Genomic DNA, 14,324 nt, shown 5'->3' with positions numbered 1-14,324 from the left:
GTGTGGTGTGTGAGGTCCCGGCAGTACCCATAGATCGACGATAAAGAGCACTTGCTCCTGTCGGGAGGGTACTTACTGGCGATTGCGAGTCCAACACCTGAACAGGCCGCGGTGATGAACACACACACGTGTTGTGAGGTGAGAACTTTCCTCTCTCACTTTCATGTTCCAGTTTTGTCCCGGCACACCACAACGCGCGGCCCAGTGAGTCTGTCGTGTGTGTGTGTGTGTGTGTGTGTGTGTGTGTGTGTGTGTGTGTGTGTGTGTGTGTGTGTGTGTGTGTGTGTGTGCACTCTCCACGACGTTTCAGGTTTCCAAGTACACACTTGATCACTATTGTATGTGTGCGCTGAGCCACCTCCGAACGCACGGACGCACACAGAAACACACACACACACACACACACACACACACACACACACACACACACACACACACACACACAAGCTAACGGTGTCATACTTCTGGACGTCCTTGCTTCTCCCCCCAACGCCACCTTCCCTGGCTGATCCCAACCCCTCGCTGACCTGGTCACAAACCGCTACCTCCCACCCACCCACTCCCACCCCATCCCCTTAACCTCCTACCCACCCCACCAAAGCCTCCGTGAAGGCGTTGTGCTCCTTCAGAGCTCTGTCATCGCTCCTTCAGTCCCGCCGCAGACACAGAGCCGTGAGATGCCTCCGTGTAAGGTGTGGGCAGCGGTGTGGGGGCGTGGCGGGGCGGGCGGGTGGGCGGGCGGGAGCGTGCTGGTTCAAAGGCCGGCTGGGCATGTAGGGGGTGCAGTAGCTGGGCACGAATTAGTGTAAGGAGCGTGAGTCCATCGCGTGGAGGTGAGGACGTGAGGATGCATGGAGGCCGGACGAGGGCACAAGGTGACGGTGTGGGTGGTGTGGACATAGTGCACGTCATGGAGTTTAGGCAAGGGTTGGCAGAGTGGATGAAGCACTTAGGTTTCAGTTCTGGATGAAAGGTGTGTTGTGTTGGCAGGACCTCGGCGTGTAGCAGGAGGGGCGTCGCCGAGTGGGGAAAGACCAAGGCCTCTAGAGACTTCTTCATGCCCTGTGAAACACTGCGCATGTTTAGGAATCAAAAGTAAACTGCTGCATTAATTTCACTTGGCCAGTGGCACATTAAGCCTCTTACCTCAGTCTCACTGCGTATTCAGGAAGGATAACAGTCTCTTCTTTACTCTGGGACGCAGGGGAGGGACGCTTGAGGCACCTCCTGACACATGTTGGAAGCCTGTCGTTTGTGCTATGTCATCGCGCCGCCACGCCCCCTGAGACAAAGTCGTGAAGTCATCCTTGCTCTCCGGCTCAGAGATTTTAAAGCTTCAAATCAAGGCGCACACCTCCTTTGATGAGAGAACAATAATTTGGGTGATCTGAACCTTTTAACACGAAAGGCATCGAAACAACCAGTCATTGTATTTCGGCGGTGCGGACCAGCAAGTGACCAGCGGGGTTGAGGCGTTCAGTGCCTTACTGTCGAACTTTTCACTTTCTGAGAGGAGATTTAAATCCGCTGGTGAGTCGCTTCGAAGAGTGTTTCCCGCCGCGCGCCCCGGGACATGCACGGCTTCCTTAGCTATGTAGTGCGGCGCAGAGACCTTGATGCGAACAGACCTGAGGCTGAGGTGTTATTGCCACTACATAGTGTGTTATTTACCATGGTCTGACCACGCGCTAGACGTGATCACCAGCCAGTATCCTCACCGTATGAGCTTGGAGTTTGCAAGTGACGGGTCTCTGGGTACATCACAAACCTCACACCCATACGGCCGGGAGGCAGGACACAATCCCCGACTGGCTACGGTACCCATCGACTCAACTGCAGGGCGAACAGGGTCAGTGATTAAAGTAGACTGTTTATCTCTCTGCATTTCGCCCAGGAATCGAACCTGGTGTCTGTCAACTGTGAGGCGAATGCGTTAACCACTGCATTACGCAGCTCCGTGTGTATTTGTGTGTGTGTGTGTGTGTGTGTGTGTGTGTGTGTGTGTGTGTGTGTGTGTGTGTGTGTGTGTGTGTAATTGACCACTGCCTGATCACGAGTTGGACTCGCAGTCACCAGTAAGTGCCCTCCAACATGAGCAAGGCTCCTTATAGTCGATCTCTGAGTACTGTCGGGACCCCACACACCACACACCCCATTCCCCTTGCTCAAGGGGGAACAGTAACCACTCTTTGTCAGAGTAAAAATCCCGGCCTGAGCGGGGCTCGAGCCTTTGCCTGTCAGCCCGTGAAGCCAAGCAGCGCGGCTCTTTGACCGACTGAGCTACGGAGCGGTGTGAAAGAGAGTGTGTGTGTGTGTGTGTGTGTGTGTGTGTGTGTGTGTGTGCATATCAAATCTCTAGTGAGTCTTGAAATTGCTGTCAAGTACGTACGTTTGTTTCACACACACACACACACACACACACACACACACACACACACACACACGCACACACAATGAATCCTCTCTACTCCACCCGGTAAATCCGCGGTCACCTTACAGTAAATCCACCCTCCTACAACCAGTAAATCCGCGGACGGCTGTCTCCAGGTTTCACAAACTGAAACTAAAACTTTCATAAGTGTTTTTTTCTGTTTTCGGTGGCGTGTCAAGGCCGGCAAGACAGTCATATGACATTGTAGTTGAAAGCTTTTTTACGAATAATCGTGGATGAAGTATACCTGAAAATTTACTCACTGAAGCCTGGCACCGCGGACCCAGAGAACATGATATACTATTTAAACTTTCCTATTTTTTTATTTATTTCCTTAACATAGAATTAACCTTGCATTTTGGGTTAGATCTTGGGTTGCGAGCAGAACTTTCATAATCCCCCTTTTATGCTAGTTTAGATAAATGTCTTAAGATAAACCTACATTCTGCTTATCATAGTGCAGATGACACACACACACACACACACACACACACACACACACACACACACACAAACAAACACGGGGCACTCCTCGAGGTAGTTATCATCCTCAAAGAGTCCTAATCATCAAAATAGTTCAAATGACAAAATATAATTAGTCTGTTTGAACCATTTGATCAATAATTAGGCTGAAGGAAAGACATGATACAAGGCAGCAGGTTTAGGGCAGGTGAGTACAGGTGTTGGTTCCTCGGGCCCTCTGCGGCAGGTAAGGACTATCAGGGGCGGGGCCGAGTTCAGGGCAGGTGTGGGGGCGAGATCAGAGTGTGTGATACGTGTTAAGCAGGTCTATAGGGTTAAGCAGGTGTGCGAGGCAGGTGTGGACAGGTATCTTGATTATTGTGACTTTACACGCTCTCTCTCTCTCTCTCTCTCTCTCTCTCTCTCTCTCTCTCTCTCTCTCTCTCTCTCTCTCTCTCTCTCTCTCTCTCTCTACTCTCTCTCTCTCTCTCTCTCTCTCTCTCTCTCTCTCTCTCTCTCTCTCTCTCTCTCTCTCTCTCTCTCTCTCTCTCTCTCTCTCTCTCTCTCTCTCTCTCTCTCTCTCTCTCTCTCTCTCTCTCTCTCTCTCTCTCTCTCTCTCTCTCTCTCGCCCATCACCCTCACCTCTCACCCCTTCCCTTTCGCCTCTCCCTGACCTCTCCCTCATCGTCCGCAAGCATTTTTCCCTCACCCCTCACCCCTCATTACAGCCGCTAACTCCCTTCCCTCCCTCACCCATGACCCATTCAGCTTGTCTCCTCCTCCTCCTCTTCCTCCTTTTCCTTTTCTTTCCTCTTCTCCTCTTCTTTATTGATGGAGTCCTCTCAGTTTTCCGCCTTTTATTTCCTCTTCTGCTCCTCCCTTCTTTTTTTCCTCAGTTGTTTGTCCTTGGTGTCCACTTTTCCGTTAAGCGTCGTCTAACTGGACTCTCCATTCTTCCTTCCCTGTGTCCCTTCTCCATCCATCAATCTCTTCAATGCAACGCTCCCTCATCCCCTTCCCCCTCCCCCTCCCCCTCCGAGCCTTTAAACAAACCTTGAGGGTCATATTTTAAACCCTTTTCGGCACCCAGGCTCGCATATTCAACAAGGCTTTCGTCGGAGTTATGGACGTTTTCAGGGGAAGTTTAATAGCCCTGGTGGTAATCTGACCCTTCTTCTGTACCGTGAAACTAAGGAAACACTCATTAGAACTCGATTAACCTCCTTTTCGGCTTTTGGAAATAGTTGATGTGAGGGGAGGAAGCGTCTGACAGTACCGATCTCAGTCTCTTTACCCGTTCTTTTACCGCGGATCTTGTTTTTCTCCTTCCGTCACCTCCACTCCACCTCCCTAACACATCTCACATTCTGGTCTTGTCCCGTATTCTCAGATGCTCCCGGAGATAGTCGAGTTCTCATGAGGGTTTTTCACGTTCACGGTGCAGAAGCCTTGTCAAACTATCCCCAGGCTCATAAAACTACGCATGGAAATACCCACAACCCTTACGAAAGCCTTGCCATATGTGGGTGGTGTGGTGTGTGTCGTAAGCCCAGAAATGTTGGAAAAAATGGTCCGTTGTGGTTTCAGCCTCCTCGTGCTTTTCCCGATGGCCTGTCTCTCTCTGGTCAGTCACAGGCGTCACCTTAGTCTAGTAACCCCCTGGAAATTGTGAAAGAATCCTGACTCTCATTTGTTTTTATTCCACTCCTTCTCTCGCTTGGTTGCTTGTACCTTCGCGGGGTTGATGCTAGAGTGGGGTACCGATAGATTATTGACCCCCTGGAAATTGTGAAAGAATCCTGACTCTCATTTGTTTTTATTCCACCCCCTCTTCTCTCGCTTGCTTGCTTGTAAGAAAAAGAGTAAGAAGGGGTTAATTAAAGAGGGAGACTGGGAGAAAACTGAGTAAAGAAAGAGAATGGGAGTGGGTTTAAATAAAGTGGAGTAAAGTTTATGGGAGTAGGACTATTTAAATCACAAAAAAAATAAGATGAAAATATGTAAATAAAAATAGGCACTGAAAAAAAACATCACTCTCATTTTTATTAATTGCTTTTGCTTCCATTTATCTTCTTTTTCTTCTTTTTTCTTCTCCTTTTTCTCCTTTTTTTCTTTCCTTCACGGAGTTTGATGATGACCATTAAATCACAAAAAAATAAAAGCAAAATATGGAAATAAAACATACACTCTCATTTTTATTAATTGCTTTTGCTTCCATTTATCTTCTTTTTCTTCTTTTTTCTTCTCCTTTTTCTTCTCTTTTTTTTCTTTCCTTCACGGAGTTTGATGATGACCATTAAATCACAAAAAAATAAAAGCAAAATATGGAAATAAAACATACACTCTCATTTTTATTAACTGCTTTTGCTTCCATTTATCTTCTTTTTCTTCTTTTTTCTTCTCCTTTTTCTTCTCTTTTTTTTCTTTCCTTCACGGAGTTTGATGATGACCATTAAATCACAAAAAAATAAAAGCAAAATATGGAAATAAAACATACACTCTCATTTTTATTAATTGCTTTTGCTTCCATTTATCTTCTTTTTCTTCTTTTTTCTTCTCCTTTTTCTCCTTTTTTCTTTCCTTCACGGAGTTTGATGATGACCATTAAATCACAAAAAAAATAAAAGCAAAATATGGAAATAAAACATACACTCTCATTTTTATTAATTGCTTTTGCTTCCATTTATCTTCTTTTTCTTCTTTTTTCTTCTCCTTTTTCTTCTCTTCTTTCTTCTTTCCTTCGCGGGGGTTGATGCTAGGGTGGGATACCGATAGATGGCTCCCCTTAACACCTTCCCCTCCCCCACCCTCACCTGCACCCCAATGCGAGAGGTGTGAACTAGCTCCTCACCTTGAGCCTCCGACCTCTGCTCAACTAGTTTTGCGTGGTTCTATACCTTTTACTTTTTCCTTTCTTCACAGCCTAAACTTATTTTCTTTTTTTTCTCTTTCTGGTTCCAACTTGTTTCCCCCTACCTTCAATATTGCGAACCAGTACTTAGACAGCGTTTCTTCTCTTTATACAAGTTTTCCCATTACAGTTTGAAGTTTATTGTTTATCTCGTGTTGTTTCCTGCCTAGTGGTAAGATATATTTAATGTAACCCATTATATAACCCAATCCATAATATATAGCCCAGCCCATTACATTATATAACGCACCCATGGCAGTTTGAAATTTATTGCTTATCATATTTCCTGCCTAGTGGTAAGATATACTTAATCGAACCCATTATATAACCCATTACATTATATATAACCTAACCCATTACATTATATAACGCACCCATGACAGTTTGAAATTTATGACTTAATACAACCTGGGCTTTCCTGCCACGTGCTAGGATATCTTCAATCCAACCCATTATTCAACCACTACCACACGACTTTTACCACACACCACCACCCCTACCACCACCACCACCACCCCCGCCAGCACCTCCCCTGTTGCCACCCGCCCTAAGTAGGCCAGGCCCGTTGCGGCGCCTCTGCTCACTTGTCCTTGGCGAGGAGGGGGGTACCGTTAGGCCGTGACCTCCCCTCCCCCATTTAACCCTTGACCCGCCTCTTCCCCTTGCTTCATCCTCGGTGATGGGGGAGAAGAGCGAGAGTTGGTTTGGGGAAGAAGGGAAGGGACAGGAGGAGGAGGAGGAGGAGGAGGAGTAGGAGGGAGCTAGTCACGAAGTCGTCTCTCCCGGTGTGAGGGGCGCAAGTCATCGCCTCCCCGTGTCTGCAAAGTAGCACGTCCATATAAGGCAAACGCGCGGTACTGACGCGATGTAGCACTGTGAGTTGACGGCGCCATTGTATAAAAGGCGAGGAGGTGAAGATACGGCGCGTGTGGCGGTGGAAATGAAATGCAGTGAATTATACAAAACGGTAGGCGGGTTAGCAATGGCGGTGGTGGGCAGGGTGACGACGGCAGCAATGGCCGAAACAGTAATAAGAGCACCACTGGATGAATGACGAGGAAATGAAACCACAGCGTCTAAATAGGTGGAAAGACAATATGACGGAGTAAATAAATGGGAGTAAGGGCGTTTATCTTATTTTTTTGGTTTGGCCTATAGCGCCGGTAGGGTCTCATGATGGGGGCTGTTGGTTGGTTCGTTTGTGGAGCAGGCAAATCATTTATAGCGACATAATTCTTGCTTGTCTTATGCTGCCCCCCGAAACTCCACTCGGTCATCTTGAGAAAGTTTCGCTAGAGCCTGGGTTGATAGGCGGCCTCTTGCAGACTCCTTACGTTCTTATGTTCTTATGTTCTTATGACAGCATGTAGGGTTCGTCGACCACTCGGCGATGACTGAATACAGCTTTTTGCGACAGGCAGGACCCGAACCCGCGCCCTCCAGGACACCACGCCCTCACGCCGACCACTGCGTCATCACCACAGTACACCACCACCTTAGCGTTAGGTTAAGTGGCTATATCAATGTCAGGAAGGGTAATGAGTGGCACTTTACACCAAGACTAATCAGTGTCAATACGGAGTTTGTATGGGAGGTAAAACAGGTAGGCGACGTAAAAAAAAAGGATGATAAAGCTGCTTGTTCGGTAAGGTGGCTAGAGAGGTCTCAGGAACGGTAACAGATGAAAATACGGAGTTTGTATGACAGGTAAAACAGGTAGGCGACGTAAAAAAAAGGATAAGGCTGTTTGTTCGGTAAGGTGGCTAGAGGGGTGGCAGGAACGGTAATAGAAGGTGAAAATACGGAGTTTGTATGGCAGGTAAAACAGGTAGGTGGCGTAAAATAAGGGTGGTAAGGCTGTTTGTTCGGTAAGGTGGTTAGAGGGGTGGCAGGAACGGTAAAAGAAGGTGAAAATACGGAGTTTGTGTGGTTGGAAGACAGTTAGGTAAAGTATGAATGAGTTGACGGTGGTGAGTGTCTGTTTCCGTGTGTCGAGAGGTCAGAGTGATGGCAGGAGCAATGCTTTGTCCCAACACACTAATAAGTAAAAATGTGGAATATGTAAAGTAGGAAAGACAGTTAGTATGTATAAGTATGTATAAAGTATGTATAAAGAAAGTTAGTATGTATAAAGTATGTATAAAGTAGGAAAGACAGTTAGGTACAGTACGAACAAGTTACCGGGTGAATATTTGTCAGTTAGTATGTATAAAGTATGTATAAAGAATGTATAAAGACAGTTAGTATGTATAAAGTATGTATAAAGAATGTATAAAGACAGTTAGTATGTATAAAGTATGTATAAAGAAAGTTAGTATGTATAAAGTATGTATAAAGAAAGTTAGTATGTATAAAGTATGTATAAAGTATGTATAAAGAAAGTTAGTATGTATAAAGTATGTATAAAGTATGTATAAAGACAGTTAGTATGTATAAAGTATGTATAAAGAAAGTTAGTATGTATAAAGTATGTATAAAGTAGGAAAGACAGTTAGGTACAGTACGAACAAGTTACCGGGTGAACATTTGTCAGTTAGCAATGTGTTGGGCCTCCAGGGTAGTGACAAGACCAACAGTTATTAGGGTCGTATTATGACATTTCGTCGCCCAAGAACACCTATTTGACAAGGCTTTCGTAGGAGTTGTGAGCATTTCCAGAAGTAGTTTTATGACCCTGATGGTAGTTTGACCCCTCCTCTGTACCGTGAACCTAAGAAAACACTCATTAGAACCCGACTGACCCCCTCTTTGACCTTTTGAAATAGCTGATGTTAAAAGCTAAAGTGTTTTATAATAACGACCTTTAGTTTCATGGTACATAAAAAAAAATAATAAGCAAAAATACGAAAGCTATATGGCGGGAAAGACAGATGGAATACAAAGTAGCTAACGGTGGTGAGTCTCAGTGAGCGTTGGGTCAGGCGGTCAGGGTGGCGGCAGTGAAGGTGACAGTTTGGAGGAAAGTGAAAACGGCACCGAGCGAAGTGGCGGCGGTGGTGGTGTCGTCGGCACGTCGGGAATGCGGACGCGAGAGTAGCAGCGCTTGGACACCGAGGACGTCTGCTGCTGGATGCGAAAGTTCAAGAGGCAGAGGGAGGAAGAGGAAGAGGGAGAGGAGGAAGATAAACAAAGAGGAGAATGATTACCGTAAAGAAAATAAGGAAATGGAGACCAGGAAGAAGAAAAGCGGAAAGAAAGAAACAGAAGAGGCGAAAAAAGGAGGAAAAGGAGGAGGAGGAGGAGGAAAAGGGGGAATATAAACAAAGAGAAGAATGATTACCGTAAAGAAAATAAGGAAATGTAGACCAGGAAGTAGAAAAGCGGAAAAAAAGAAACAGAGGAGGCGAAAAGCAGAAAACCAAAGGCGGAAGAAGAAGGAGGAAGATAAACAAAGACAAGAATGAATACCGTAAAGAAAATAAGGAAATGGAGACCAGGAAGAAGAAAAGCGGAAAGAAAGAAACAGAAGAGGCGAAAAAAGAAGGAAAAGGAGGAGGAGGAAAAGGGGGAATATAAACAAAGAGGAGAATGATTACCGTAAAGAAAATAAGGAAATGGAGACCAGGAAGAAGAAAAACGGAAAAAAAGAAACAGAGGAGGCGAAAAGCAGAAAACCAAAGGCGGAAGAAGAAGGTGGACGATAAACAAAGAGAAGAATGAATACCGTAAAGAAAATAAGGAAGAGAACACCAGGAAGAAGAAAAGAGGGAGGAAAGAAACAGAAGAGGCGAAAAGCAGAAACGCAAAAGGCGTAAGAAGGAGGAGGAGGAGGAGGAAAAGGAGGAAGATAAACAAAGAGAAGAATGATTACCGTAAAGAAAATAAGGAAATGAAGACCAGGAAGAAGAAAATCGGGAAGAAAGAAACAGAAGAGGCAAAAAGAAGAAAAGAAGAAGGAGGAGGAAGAAGAAGAGGAGAAGAAGGAGGATGGAGAACAAGAAAGAGACGATTAAATAACCAAAAAAAAAAAAATAAGGCAACAACAACAACAAAAAAAAAAAGAGCCGGGAAGAAGAAAACAAAACAAAACAAGACAAAAAAATAGAAGAGACAAAAATGAACAAAAACAAAAACAAAACCAGAAACCACAAGAACAGAAGAACAAAATCGAATGGAGGAAAGAAGGACAACAACGAGAAATAAAATACGGATATGCTACACCAGGACCCCCCCCCCCCCACACACACACACACACACGAGCCTTTTAATGAGAAAACGGGAGGCGGATCTTCCAGTCAGTCACGTAGCGAGCGGAGAGCAGTTAGTTGACCGTGCCCAGGGAGAGGGAGGAAAGGGGGGGGAGGGAGGAGGGGCCGCTACTTGAGAGGCCTGTATAGTGTGTGTGTGTGTGTGTGTGTGTGTGTGTGTGTGTGTGTGTGTGTGTGTGTGTGTGTGTGTGTGTGTGTGTGTGTGTGCAAGGTTCTCTATTTTTGTTCTTGTCATTTCTTCATCGATTTTCTTTTTATTCTTCTTTATTTTGTTTTTTGGCTTCTGCTTCTGCTCTTGCTTTTCTTCATTTGGTATTTTCTATTTTTTGTGTGTGTTGATATCTTTTTGTTTTTCTTTGTTTTTTGTTTTTTGTTTTTTGCTCCTGGTCTTGCTTTTCTTCATTTGGTATTTTCTATTTTATTTATGTGTGTGTTGCTATCAAGGCGTCAGAGTAAAGATGGACCCTTAATTTGGCTCAGCTCCAAAGAAGATTCACCGGAAAACGCCACCAAGATCATAGTTTTGCACTGGTGGCCTCGCACTCTCGCGGCTACAATTTCTTACGCTGTTGTGAGGGTGCGTTTGCCACGACCATGGTCAGGGATACACACACACACACACACACACACACACACACACACACACACACACACACACACACACACACGTTTAGAATGATAATGTTTCTGGATGGAGTTACCACGTCCTTCCCACGGCGTACTAAGCATCTTAAACAACTAGGATATATTGTCCATTACTACACTGCTCACTTCCCTCTCCTCGACCTACCCTTCCTTTCTCTCTCCCTGTCTTTTACACCGTTAGCTATACATCAAAGAAGGTGTCTCCAATCTCCATCTCCTGCCGGCTTGTTGTTGGTGATTGCTATACTGTTTTATTACTTGAGTTTTCTATGCACCCTTAACACAAAACAGACACAGAATAGCTAAGGAATCGAATAGTAACAACAAACAAGCAAAGAAGAAAAAATAAACGAAAGTAAAAAGAAGAGTCGCTACAAAGGCAGATCTCCGGAGTTTCGAGTTTAACTTCTATGGACATGAATGCAGTCTAAATTCATATGTGATTTGCGCCACATGACCCCTGTAGTTGCGGCGCCATGACTACATAAACTAATAAATCAGTCAATCTATCTATACCCTTTTAGTGATGTTTCCCAAATACTGATTACTACTGCACAACCGTTTCCCCGTTTCACTGACTATAACTTCTTGCATTCTATTTTTATACTTATATTGGGGATTAGAAAAGTCTTATCGAACGAGATCTTCCCCCCAAAAAGATAGCGTGTGTGTGTCAGTGTGTGTGTGTGTGTGTGTGTGTTGTCAAGATCGTATGCTGAGGGAAGTGTGTTACAGGGAGATGAAGCGCTTCGAATCGATGACCCAAAATCGTTTCGACTCCCACCTGTGCGGGTTCGTGTTTGACAGCAGCGGGGGATCACGGCGGGGCGGGATCAGTCAGTCGGGTCACAGGGAAACCAAGTGTGTGTGTGTTGACTTGTGTACTGGCTGGTGTGTTTTCTTTCGTAAGTATAAAATCTCTACGTTTAAAAAAATATCTATAGGAGAGACAAAAACCATGGAGTTAACAATAGGTGCTGATGTGGTTGTTGGTGTAATGGTAGGAAAAGTTTTGACAAGGTGGTGGTGGTGATGATAGTGATGATGGCTGCGGTATTAATGACGGTGGTGGTGGTGTATTGGTGATGACGTGGCCAGATAGGATGGTGGTGGTGGTGGTAGTGGTGGTACTGCTCGTGGTATTGGTAGTTGATGGTGGTTGAACTGGTATTTTTTGGTGCTAGTTATAGTGGTGGTACTTGTAGTGGTAGTGATAAGTGGTGGTGGTGGTGGTGATGGTAGGGGCTCTGATGATGGTGGTGATAGTTCTCATGGCACAGATGATGATGGTGGCAGTTGTAGTGGTGGTGGTGATGGTAGTGGTCGCTGTACTGAAGGTGGTAGTGGTTTTGATGGCTGTAAATAGTGGTACTGAAGATAGTGGTGGTAGTAGTGGTACTGGTGGTGGTTCTGGTGGTGGTACTGGAGGTGGTGATGGTGGTGGTTATTGTACTGAAGATGGTAGTGGTTTTAATGGTTGTAAATAGTGGTACTGAAGATAGTGGTGGTAGTAGTGGTACTGGTGGTGGTATGGGGGGGTTGTGGTGGTAGTGGTGGTACTGGTCGTGGTGGTGGTGGTGGAAATACAACAGGGGCACACTGGCACCATCGGGGAAGTGAAAGTTGGAATGACGTAACTTCTCCTCCTCCTCCTCCTCCTCCTCCTCCTCCTCCTCCTCCTCCTCCTCCTCCTCCCCCTCCTCGGCCGACCTGCAGCCTCCCTTTAACTATCACTTTTTTCAAACCTTTTATTTTTATTGTCTTGTTGTTTTGCACAGTTTCATCTTTCTACCGGGAAGTTTTGTATTGCTTGTGTATGTTTGTATATATGTTTATGTGTGTGTGCATGTATGTATATGTATGTATGTGTGTATGTTTTTATGTATGTAAATTTGTATGGATGCGTGTATTTGTGTATGTAGATGTATGTAAGCCTTTAAGTATACAGATATTTTAGCGTGTATGAATGTATTTTATTTTTGTCTTGCAGTTGTTTTTATTAGTTAATTGGCAATGTAGTTATCTCCACTTTGAATATATCTTAAGTGTTTTCTTTTACGCCTTTCGCTTTATACGCCGGAAAAAAACAACAACAACAACGATGCATCTTAAAGCAAACCATTGACATTGCCTGAATAACAAATAAACATCAATATGAACTAACAGAACGGGGTATAGCGTGGGGGGGAGGGGGGGGTAAGAGATGGGTGTATGCGTGTATGTGTGTGTGTCATATTTTTTTTTCTTTTTTTTATAAGTTTAAGGTACTTCCCTTCGTTTTCCGCATTCTCTCACCCAACTTTCTTCAAATTTGTATTAAAGTTAGTCATCGAATTTTTTTCAACGTAACATCTAATTCCTTGTATTCTGTTTTCCTGCTTCCTGAAATATATATTTTTTTCAACCTATTTGAGTTTCTTTTATGATGACTTTAAACCTTTCGAGATATAGATTTCCCTCGCTTCTGCATTCTCGTTGTCAAGTTCGTTAGTCTTGTTTGTTAGTCTTTGCTACTTTGCTAAATTTGCTAGTTTGCTAAGTTTGCTAGTCTTGTTTGGTAGTCTTTTTGTTAGTGTTTGCTAGTTTGCTAAGTTTGCTAGTCTTGTTTGGTAGTCTTGTTTGGTAGTCTTTGCTAGTTTGCTAAGTTTGCTAGTCTTGTTTGTTAGTCTTTGCTAGTTTGCTAAGTTTGCTAGTCTTCTGTATGTTATTGTTGATCTGTTCTGTGTGTCTTTGAGTGTTGTCTAGGTTTTTTATTTGTGATTATCCAGCCTGCTTTATTTTTTTTCCGTGATGATACCAATATCGCGTCAAACGTTTGCCAGACAGTCGACTTGATTTGTTTTGACACATTTATTAACTTTTCGATATCCTGAATCAAACCCTTTACTTCTCCTTCCCTGCGTTGCATCGCTTCCTGTTACTCCTGCTGTTTTTCGAATCTATTCCTTTATATGTTATTCATGGCTTTATCTAGTCCTATATCTCCTGCTCAACCTCATCTACTCCTTAACTTCCTGTCTGCTCGTCCCGTAATCTACTTCTTTATCTCCTTGGCATGTCCTCATCTACTCATCTACCGCATGCTCACCCCGTTTTCTACTCTGCTACCTGATGTTCATGTCTTCAACTACTTTATACTGACTTTAACTTCTTTATTCTAATCTCCGTCACTCCTGCTTACCATTCCTCTATTCTTCCTGCCCTGCTGCTCACCTCCTTTTTAAATCCGCTACCTCTCCTTCATACCTTCGACTCCTACTTAATCAAATTCTCTCTTCCACGATCTCCCTTCCTTGTGGTATAGGCTCTGGATATTACGTTCGTGTGGTGTCTTTACGTTCAGATGTCCAGATTCATTCCTCAGTCCATTCTTTCAGTCCTTTCGGCGTCTTTAATAACGTTCTGCTCATGTCCGTCACTCCTGCTTACTCTTCTCTTACCTTCTGCTCACGCCCATTTCTACTCTGCTTCCTCCCGTTCATGCTTTCAGCTATACTATTTAACTTATTTCTGCTCATATCATTCACTTCTGTTTACTCTTCCTCCTGCTAGCTAATCATATACCTTCTGCTAGTGCTCCCATTTACTCCTCCACCCCCTGCTACCTCCTGCTCACGCCCTTTTCTGCTCATTATCCTGTTCATGCCTACATCTACTACTTCTTTCT

General features: G+C 44.5%; 1 long non-coding RNA gene across 1 annotated transcript in view; it reads left to right on the top strand.

Annotated features, from left to right (window-relative positions):
• The first annotated feature begins 796 nt into the window (after positions 1-796).
• LOC126995702 (uncharacterized) overlaps positions 797-14,324 on the top strand; it is a 45,212-nt gene continuing 31,684 nt past the window's right edge. Inside the window, exon 1 of the long non-coding RNA XR_007750652.1 lies at positions 797-875. This is a non-coding gene — a long non-coding RNA (uncharacterized LOC126995702). The remainder of the gene's footprint in view (positions 876-14,324) is intronic.

The sequence above is a fragment of the Eriocheir sinensis genome, chromosome 8, assembly GCF_024679095.1.
Source record: "Eriocheir sinensis breed Jianghai 21 chromosome 8, ASM2467909v1, whole genome shotgun sequence".
Classification (NCBI taxonomy): Eukaryota; Metazoa; Arthropoda; class Malacostraca; order Decapoda; family Varunidae; genus Eriocheir; species Eriocheir sinensis.
Note: the sequence above shows the minus strand (reverse complement) of the source record. Positions and strands in the feature narration are given on the sequence as shown.